At 47.9% G+C, this 10,000-nt stretch overlaps 1 protein-coding gene across 2 annotated transcripts in view; it reads left to right on the top strand.

The window, feature by feature from the left end:
- slc16a1b (solute carrier family 16 member 1b) overlaps window positions 1-10,000 on the top strand; it is a 69,925-nt gene that overhangs the window by 137 nt on the left and 59,788 nt on the right. For both annotated transcript variants that reach the window (XM_063193625.1, XM_063193624.1), the window contains exons 1-2: window positions 1-118; window positions 1,296-1,380. The exon at window positions 1-118 is cut by the window's left edge and continues 137 nt beyond it. The gene's annotated coding sequence lies outside the window, so the exon portion shown is untranslated. The remainder of the gene's footprint in view (window positions 119-1,295; window positions 1,381-10,000) is intronic.

Genomic DNA, 10,000 nt, shown 5'->3' with positions numbered 1-10,000 from the left:
AGCGCTCAGGAAAGTTTCTCACATTCCCGTGATCACGGACACACGCGGACACACGGACAGACAGACACAGAGACGCGGGAAAGACAGCGTGGTCTTCACCAACAAGCGGCATTCAGAGGTATGTTGACAAACACTACAGAAGCCCCTGTGTGTGTGTGTGCGCGTGTGGCTTGAATGGAGCACAGGCAGCAGGGAGCCTCTCACTCATTGTGGGTCCGCTAACCACCAGGATTGCATTGCTGTGCAGTTCAGTTCAGTTCAGTTCAGTGTGTTTCGATTCAGCATCTCAGTGTGTGTGTGTATATATGAATAGCCTGGAGCAGAGTAGAGTAAAGTAGAGTAGGCTAAAGTACTTTTATTAACCCAGAGGGAAATGAAGGTGTCTGACAGCTTACATAAATAGCCTGTATTGCATGTGCAGTTGGGTGCAGTTCGGTTCAGGCGGCATCTGAGTGTGCATATGAATAGGCTGGCTGGGTAGCGAGACAAGAGAAGAGAAGAGCCCCCCTCCCTTCCTCTGGGCTTTGTTGGCTGTCTGCAGTGTAGCCTATTGAAGGCATATGGTGTACCCTGCGGACAACCTTCAGGAGTCTTTGAGCTGTGAATCAGAGTAGCTTACAGTAGTGTTGGCAAAGCGCTTCGCTGGTCCCGTTCCCTTCACTCTTGGTGTGTTACGACATGTTGGTTCACTGCAGTGCGCATACCTGTGCAGGCGCACGTTGCCTTTCGCACAACCAACAAAACCGTTAGCTGGTTGTCGGTGTGTACACAGACAGAGGGGGAAGGGGTGTGTGTGTGTCTGCGTGGGGCTTTGTAACGGGGCGCCTGTGAAGGCTTCTTGGAATGGGGGGAGGTGTCGCCGTTCGCGCGCGCGCTGCTGATGGCGACCTTGAACGTATCTCTCCCGCAGCCCGGACCTGCACGAGGGTGTTACCGTGTGTGACTGTGACAAGACCCCTGCTCTGGTCCCGTGTTGTTTCGGGAACACGGTGTGCCTCGCATGCCACTGCTCTGCGCGCAGAGTAGTTGCTATATTTGCTCCGACAGAAGCATCATTCATCCGAGCACACTCGCAGCTCCGCCCGAGCCCATGCCTTTCATCCCCTTCTCTTCTCTTTCGGCCCAGTTGCATCACTGTGAGATCGTGATCACGTGTGATTTATTGTGATTTGTAATTGGTGGTTTTTGTATCACTGTCCAGTGTTTTGAATCTATCGTGTTGATGCTCAAAACTAATTCTTGGATCATGATCCTTCTCCGTCGCCCTCCAACTGACTGTTCTTTTGTCTCCTCAGATTCTCGGCAAGAAGAGAAGAGAAGAGAAAATAAGAGAGAGGAGCTGTCCTGACCGCGAGACCCAGTTAAACACTCCAGTCCGTGGTGAGTCTCCTTTCTTCTCTTGTCCTTTCTTTTTCTCTCTCTCTCTCTCTCTCTCTCTCTCTCTCTCTCTCTCTCTCTCTCTCTCTCTCTCTCTCTCTCTCTCTCTCTCTCTCCTCATTGGCTCCGTAGCAGTATCCTCCCCTATCGACACCCCCGAATTACTCAGAACCTAACGGTAACCACCCCCACCCCCCAAAAAACGCCTGTAACGGTACCTACCCGAAGACGCTGGTAACGCAGCCGTTATTACACAATATTGTCGACGAGATTAAACTGCTTCTACATGAAAGTAAGTGAGAGTGCTTTCCTCACCAGTCCCGCGTGGTGCGTGTTTTTTTTTTTTTTTTTTTAGAACAAGCAGAGAGCAGTGTAGTAACACCAATCCTTGGAGTGTATGTGTGTGAGTGTGTGTGCCTGCCATGGGTCGAAGGATACCTCTAGTCTTTGACGAGGAGAGAGAGAGAGAGAGAGAGAGAGAGAGAGAGAGAGAGAGAGAGAGAGCTGTCACGTGCAAGTGGTGCTCATGACAAGGCGTCAGGAAGTTAAAAACTCCCCTGGCTGCCAGCACGCGACAGACTTTGGCCGCAGACGGACGCTGTAGTTTTATTACTGATCGCCTTTGTCGGCTGCTGATATCAGCAGGTCTGTGTGTGTGTGTGTGTGTGTGTGTGTGCACGCGCGTGTGCGTGTGTTTTTGTGTTATCTTTATATACTTTGTATTGTGTTTCTCTTCCAACTCGATAGGATAGCGGCTAACACACACACACACACACACACACACACACACACACACACACACACACACACACACACACACACACACACACAAACACACACACACACTCGGGCGGACGGGGGGCACCTGTGGATTTAGCGACGCTATTGGCCCCTCAGCTTGTCATAACAACCATGTGCAGCGCAATGACACCAGTGACATGAGCTTGACCTGGAAGCCGAGCTGAGTTCCTGTGTGTGTGTGTGTGTGTGTGTGTGTGTGTGTGTGTGTGTGTGTGTGTGTGTGTGTGTGTGTGTGAGAGAGAGAGAGAGAGAGAGAGAGAGAGAGAGAGAGAGAGAGAGAGAGATAGAGACAGACAGAGAGAGAGAGAGAGAGGTGTTGGTTTTACTGAAGGAAGAAGGGTGCGTGTGTGTGTGTGTGTGTGTGTGTGTGTGTGTGTGTGTGTGTGTGTGTGTGTGTGTGTGTGTGTGTGTGTGTGTGTGTGTGTGAGAGAGAGAGAGAGAGAGATAGAGACAGACAGAGAGAGAGAGAGAGAGAGAGAGAGTTTTGGTTTTACTAAAGGGTGTTTCCCTCTCAGCCTAGTCCAAAAGTTTGCAAATCTGCAGTTGCTGCTTTGCACAATCGTTCTGATCTGAAAGGCAGTAGACGTAGTCTATCCCTCGGAGAGGGTTCCCAATCATGGGCTCCAATCAGAGAGCGGGGAGGGGTGGAAAGGCGATCACTACAGTTTGTTTGAATAGTTACAAAAGACATGATTGGCTAGGGGTTAGATATACAATACATGTAGTATACATACAATCAATGTATGCCAGATGATAGATATTCGTAACACCCGGCCCAATAAACGGCCGTCGTCAATTGTAAACCACACACCCCCTACGCCAGGGGTGGGGAGCCTATGTTTCGAGGGCCAGGGGTGGGGAACCTATGTCTCGAGGGCCAGGGGTGGGGAGCCTATGTCTTGAGGGCCAGGGGTGGGGAACCTATGTTTCGAGGGCCAGGGGTGGGGAGCCTATGTCTTGAGGGCCAGGGGTGGGGAACCTATGTTTCGAGGGCCAGGGGTGGGGAGCCTATGTCTTGAGGGCCAGGGGTGGGGAACCTATGTTTCGAGGGCCGTTCGCGGCCCTTGAGGCCGTTTTATCTGGCCCCCGATATAGTTTTAATGTTATGCAGCTTCACATGAAATATGACACATTTTGTAAAGGAAACTTAAATGCATTTGCAATACAATTAAGTTATATTCAGGGGACCTAGAGAAGGTGGGTTCTGTTTTACTGTAAAGCTAGCTGCCTTCAATATAGGTCTAAAGTGCCGGAAGAAATCCTGGTTTGGGTTCGTAATACGGCTCTCGGAGGACTTTTACGGCCCTTCGATGAATTTGAAGTGGCCCCTCGAATGAAAAAGGTTCCCCACCCCTGCCCTACGCCTACAGCTGGCTGGTCACCAGACCTTATCTCACTTGTGATTGGGTGTGGTGATAGCCAGGCAAGGGTGTAGCAGCCATATCCACCCCTTCACTGAAGTTAGCATTACTGAAGGAATCAACCAATCAAGCAACCAATCCATAACCCAAATATCAGGTGAGAGGTTTTAAGTTGAGGTTTGCCCTGCTCTGAAGTCGAAATGTATTAGGGTGAGTGACCAATGGCAAGATGGGTTGTGGTCTGTGGATCTTTCCTTGTTCAAATGCTGCAATAAAGTGACTGATGTTATGTAATGAGTCCCAGACTAGTGAATAGCATTACTTGCAGATGAGTGGGGCTCAGCCATCAGCCCTCAGCCCTCATCCAGCCCCTGTAGCCTACAGCAGAGGTTCTTAACCTTATTTCCTGAACGCACCCCCTTAGCTGTTCCCAAGACACGCCGCGCACCCCCATCCCAAATGTCTACACATGTATGCGCACAAAAAAAAACTTAATTGCTTAATTACAATGATTCTTACTTTAGACATTAATCAATACTTTAATGAATTTACATGGGGACGAAAACATGTTTAAACTTGGTCTTAATTTGGCCTAATTATAATGTTTGGAAGCAGAGTTTTGGTCACAACCTCAACACAAACAAAATTCTGCGCACCCCCTGGAATCTCTGTCACACCTCCAGGGGGTGCCCGCACCCCAGGTTAAGAACCACTGGCCTACAGGACTAGCCTGATTATCATCGACACTCAAATCTCCTCGAGACTTGATCTGACCAAGATCATAACAATTTACATTTCCCTAACGGCATGGTTGACCCGCCTCCCTTGGTTTGCTTATTGTTGTTTGCTTACCGACAAAGTGGGAGGAGTTCCCCTATTTTCGGGAACTCAGAAAGTACCGTGCATTGCTCTTGACCTGACTAGTTGCAATGCTGAAAGTGTTGCGTCACTAGGAGGGCACGGCCTGGCTGCTACAGGACTGCAGTGGGTGTTGCAGAGTGAATCATCTGAAAACTGATAATAAAGTGATGTCTGATGAAGGGCATGCTGCCCGAAACGTCACTACATTAAAATAGGAGAAACGGGTAAAGTCACTACATTAAAATAGGAGAAATGTCATGAAACGTCACTACATTAAAGTAAGAGAAACGGGTAAAGTCACTACATTAAAATAGGAGAAATGTCATGAAACGTCACTACATTAAAATAGGAGAAACGGGTAAAGTCACTACATTAAAATAGGAGAAATGTCATGAAACGTCACTACATTAAAATAGGAGAAATGTCATGAAACGTCACTACATTAAAATAGGAGAAATGTCATGAAACGTCACTACATTAAAATAGGAGAAATGTCATGAAACGTCACTACATTAAAGTAAGAGAAAAGGTTGCCTGGTCTGACAGACTTTGTTTTCAGTTTCCAAGTGACTTTGCTACATGGTCCTGCACCCAATTATTTTGAGACGGATGTCTGTGCGTGCTTTTTTCATTGTTAAACACAGAATGAATCATGAAGTTGTGAGTCAGTGAATCGTTTTAGTTTCTCTTCACATTGTTCTTATGGCAGTTCAACTCTGTAGTGGGTGTTACTCAACACACACATGAGTGTACACATTTCATTGACTTCTATGGGGGTTGAATTAACACTGCAGAGTCCTGTGCTAATGTAGCCTATATACCCAGTGAATAGTGTTGTTACATATGAGTGTAGAATTCACACTACACTACAGAAACTAGAATGTATGGATGTATTGCCCAGTGAATAGTCTTCACCATATATGAGTGTATGTATGTACTGTATCTCTACAGCAGTGAATTCTCGATAGATGAGGGTTGAATTCACACTACACCAGAGCTCAGTGTGTATATGTATACTCCAGTGTGAATAGTGATCACCATAGATGAGGGTTGAATTAACTCTACACTACAGAGCCCAGTGTGTGTATATCTCTTCCGCAGTGAATAGTGATCATCATAGATGAGTTAGTGTTGAATTAACTCTACACTACAGATCCCAGTGTGTTTGTATCTCTACAGCAGTGACTAGTGTTCACCATAGATGAGTGTAGAATTAACTCTACACTACAGAGCCCAGTGTGTGTGTATCTCTACCGCAGTGAATAGACTTCACCATAGATGAGGGTTAAATTAACTCTACACTAGAGTGCAGTGTGTATGTCTCTATACCCCAGTGACTAGTGTTCATCATAGATGAGTTAGTGTTGAATTAACTCTACACTAGAGACCACTGTGTGTATGTATGTATCTCTACCGCAGTGAACAGTGTTCACCATAGATGAGTGTAGAATTAACTCTACACTACAGAGCCCAGTGTGTATGTGTATACTCCAGTGAATAGACTTCACCATAGATGAGTTAGTGTAGAATTAACTCTACTCTAGATCCCAGTGTGTATGTATGTAGCCTATCTCTACCACAGTGAATTGTGATCACCATAGATGAGTTAGTGTTGAATTAAAGGGTATGCCACTATTTTGGGGTTTAATACAGTTGCAATTGTTGGCCAGGGTTTATAAAGGCCGTAAAGTGTCTTATTTTTCAGGTTAAGCGTTGTCTTGCTTTAAGACAAGTTAAAAGAGGGAGCATGTAGCTAAGCTAGTGAAAGTCAATGGGGCACTGTAGCATGTAGCATTGGCATACCCCTTTAACTCTACACTAGAACCCAGTGTGTATGTCTCTCTACCCCAGTGAACAGTGTTCTCCATAGATGACTGGGCTTTACCCCTGTTCACCCCGGTCGGTCGGTCGGCCGGCTCTATGCTCCGCTGTGCTCCGCTGCGCTGCCCTTTCGCACGAGTGCCCCTGCACTGCTATGGCTCTTTAGCACACGAGTGACTGAGTGGCGATGCGCTGCGCTCTCCGGCTGCGCGTGAGTGAGAGCTGTATGTGATTTGTGTTATGCAGGGCTATACTGTTAATTAACGTTTGTCATTACTAGCCAAATTTGGCTATTATATGTTTATTTTACTAGCCAAACATACACTCACTATCAGTCTAAGTGGCTAGCCAGCTTTCTTTTCTCTCCGGCTGTATGTGAGTGAATGAGTGGAGTTTCTCTGCCCTCTCCAGCTGATTTGTGTTTGGCGTAAACTAGCAGGATCCAGTGAGTGCATTTCCCTCTGCGTCTCTGTTCCTACCCAGTCCTGTGCGGTGCAGAGGGCAAATATCAGATGGCTTTCATCTTCAAATGAATCTCGTCAGCTCGTCTCCCTCCTCTGCCCTGCTCTGCCCTGCTCTGTCCTGAACCCTGCCCCTGCTCCTTCTGTAGAGTGTGAATGCCGGTTCCCTGCTCTCTCCCACCCAAGTTTCTAACTGGCTAACAACTACGTGCAGTGCAGTGCAATATCAGATGGCCTTCATCTTCAAATGAGTTTTGTCAGCTCCTCTCCTCTGCCCTGGCCCTGCTCTTAGGGACGCTGCTAAGGTTTTAGAGGCCCTAAGCATAACCAATCAGGAGCCCCTCCTCATAATTAAATTATAATAATAATAATAATAATAATAATAATAATAATAATCTACTAACTAATAAATATATGTTTTGTAATGTAATAAAAAAAAAAATCATGGCATTTTTTTAGTCAATCTCAATTTAAGAGGACCCAATTTTGGGGGCAAAGTGTTTGATGCCCCAAGCACTGGTTGGTGCCTTAAGAAATCTGTGTACTCTGCTTATTGGTGGTGTCAACAATGATCAATTCAGCGATGCAATCCAATGCGGGACATGGACGATCCAGAATCGATCTGGCAAGTTCCAGAATCGATCCAGCAATTTTTAAAGTTTCAGTTACTTCCATGGATATTTAAATGTAATCTAATTTGAAATGCAAATGAATGTTAAATTAAATAAATGCACTTCAAAACATTGCAAGACTGATACAGACTGATAGAGACTGATACAGAAAACAGCCAATAAATTGTTGCTCAGTATTTGACTACTTGTATTGCCTCATCATTGCTTTGCTTTCAGTAGAAATATAATGCATTGCAATGCATTATAGAATTGAATCGAATCGCTACCTCCCGAATCGTGATCGAATCAGATTGTGAGAGCAGTGCCAATCCACACCACTCTACTGTACTACTCTACTCTGCTCTACTCTACTCTACTCTACTCTACTCTACTCTGCTCTACTCTACTCTACTCTACTCTACTGTGCTCTACTCTACTCTACTCTACTCCGCTCCGTTCTACTCTACTCTGCTCTACTCTAATCTGCTCTGCTCTGCTCTACTCTACTCTACTCTACTCTACTACTATTCTACTACTCTACTCTACTCTACTCTACTCTACTCTACTCTACTCTTCTCTACTCTACTCTATTCTTCTCTACTACTCTACTCTACTCTACTCTACTCTACTCTACTCTGTCCTGTCCTCACCGTGCCTTTGCTGTGTACCGCCAGTCTTGGATGAGTCTGATTCACACACACGCACGCACGCACGCACGCACGCACACACACACACACACACACAAACACAAAATCCCCCTCATCTCCCTCTATCTCTCTCCTCTCTCTCTCTCTCTCTCTCTCTCTCCCTCTATCTCTCTCTCTCTCTCCCTCTTTCTGATGAGTACAGGGGCTGATTCAGCTCATAATCAGGTTAGTTCCAGCTGAGAGCATTTGGCCTGTGAAGCTCTCAGTGTATTCAGCACTATGGTGCCTGTGGAGCTCTGAGTTGTGAACTATTGGATGGCACCAGTCATCAGCTGAGGGCATATGCTGTGTGCTGTGCTGTGCTGTGCTGTGCTGTGCTGTGCTGTGCTGCCCTGTGCTGTGCTGTGCTGTGCTGTGCTGTGCTGTGCTGTGCTGTGCTGTGCTGTGCTGTGCTGTGCTGCCCTGTGCTGTGCTGTGCTGTGCTGTGCTGTGCTGTGCTGTGCTGTGCTGTGCTGCCCTGTGCTGTGCTGTGCAGTTCGGTGCAGTTCTGTGCTGTGCTGTGCTGTGCTGTGCTGTGCAGTTCGGTGCTGTGCTGTGCTGTGCTGCCCTGTGCTGTGCTGTGCTGCCCTCTGCTGTGCTGTGCTGTGCTGTGCTGTGCTGTGCAGTTCGGTGCAGTTCTGTGCTGTGCTGTGCTGTGCTGTGCTGTGCAGTTCAGTGCTGTGCTGTGCTGTGCTGTGCTGTGCTGTGCTGTGCTGTGCTGTGCTGTGCTGCGCTGTGCAGTTCTGTGCTGTGCTGTGCTGTGCTGTGCTGTGCCGTGCTGTGCAGTTTGGTGCAGTTCTCTGCTGTGCTGTGCTGTGCTGTGCTGTGCTGTGCTGTGCTGTGCTGTGCTGTGCTGTGCTGTGCTGTGCTGTGCTGTGCTGTTCGGTGCAGTTCTGTGCTGTGCTGTGCTGTGCTGTGCTGTGCTGTGCTGTGCTGTGCTGTGCTGTTCGGTGCAGTTCTGTGCTGTGCTGTGCTGTGCTGTGCTGTGCTGTGCTGTGCTGTGCTGTGCTGTGCTGTGCTGTGCTGTGCTGTGCTGTGCTGTGCTGTGCTGTCATATACCGGCTCATGCCCTGGCTTGCAGTATGTTTGAGCCCTCCAATCACTCATTCATATACCACACACCCATGCCATCTAGCCATTAATATACTATATGCCATGTCTATTCATGGTTTCTTCATGGTACGCTCATTCAGACATACTGCTCTGCGCTGGGCTGTAATCCACCTCAGAGGAGAGTGCCGCCAGCCAATCCAGCCCCACACCGAGTCATAAAGCTATTTATAATATAGCTATTTATCACCATCGGGTTCAGGTGGAGAGGAGAGGAGAGGAGAGGAGAGGAGAGGAGAGGAGAGGAGAGGAGAGGAGGGGGAGGAGGTGAGAGAAGGAGAGGAGGGGAGAGGAGAGGAGAGGAGAGGAGAGGAGAGGAGAGGAGGGGAGAGGAGAGGAGAGGAGAGGAGAGGAGAGGAGAGGAGAGGAGGGGAGAGGAGGGAGAGAAGAGGAGACGAGAGGAGAGGGGGGAGAGGAGAGGAGTGGAGAGGAGGGGAGAGGAGGGGAGAGGAGAGGAGAGGAGAGGAGAGGAGAGGAGAGGAGAGTTGGCTGTTTACCTTACAGTTAGCTGCCAGGTAGGAAGGATAGGTGAGAAGAGGAAAGGAGAAGAGAGGAAAGGAGAGGAGAGGTGAGAAGAGGAAAGGATAAGAGAGGAGAGGAGAGGAGAGGTGAGAAGAGGAAAGGAGAACAGAGGTGAGAAGAGGAAAGGAGAAGAGAGGAGAGGAGAGGAAAAGTGAGAAGAGGAAAGGAGAACAGAGGTGAGAAGAGGGAAGGAGAAGATAGGCAGGGGGTAGAGTAGGGTAAAGTAGGGCACTCCCCAGTATCATGTCACTTGAACTACAGACACACATGCCCACTGGTTCTGTCCTCACCGTTAGCTGCCAGGTAGAGTGGAGGAGAGAAGAGGAGAGGAGAGGAGAAAAGAGGAGAGGAGAGAGGACAGGAGAGGAGAGGAGAGGAGAGGAGAAAAG

The sequence above is a fragment of the Engraulis encrasicolus genome, unplaced genomic scaffold (genome assembly GCF_034702125.1).
Source record: "Engraulis encrasicolus isolate BLACKSEA-1 unplaced genomic scaffold, IST_EnEncr_1.0 scaffold_48_np1212, whole genome shotgun sequence".
Classification (NCBI taxonomy): domain Eukaryota; kingdom Metazoa; phylum Chordata; class Actinopteri; order Clupeiformes; family Engraulidae; genus Engraulis; species Engraulis encrasicolus.
Note: the sequence above shows the minus strand (reverse complement) of the source record. Positions and strands in the feature narration are given on the sequence as shown.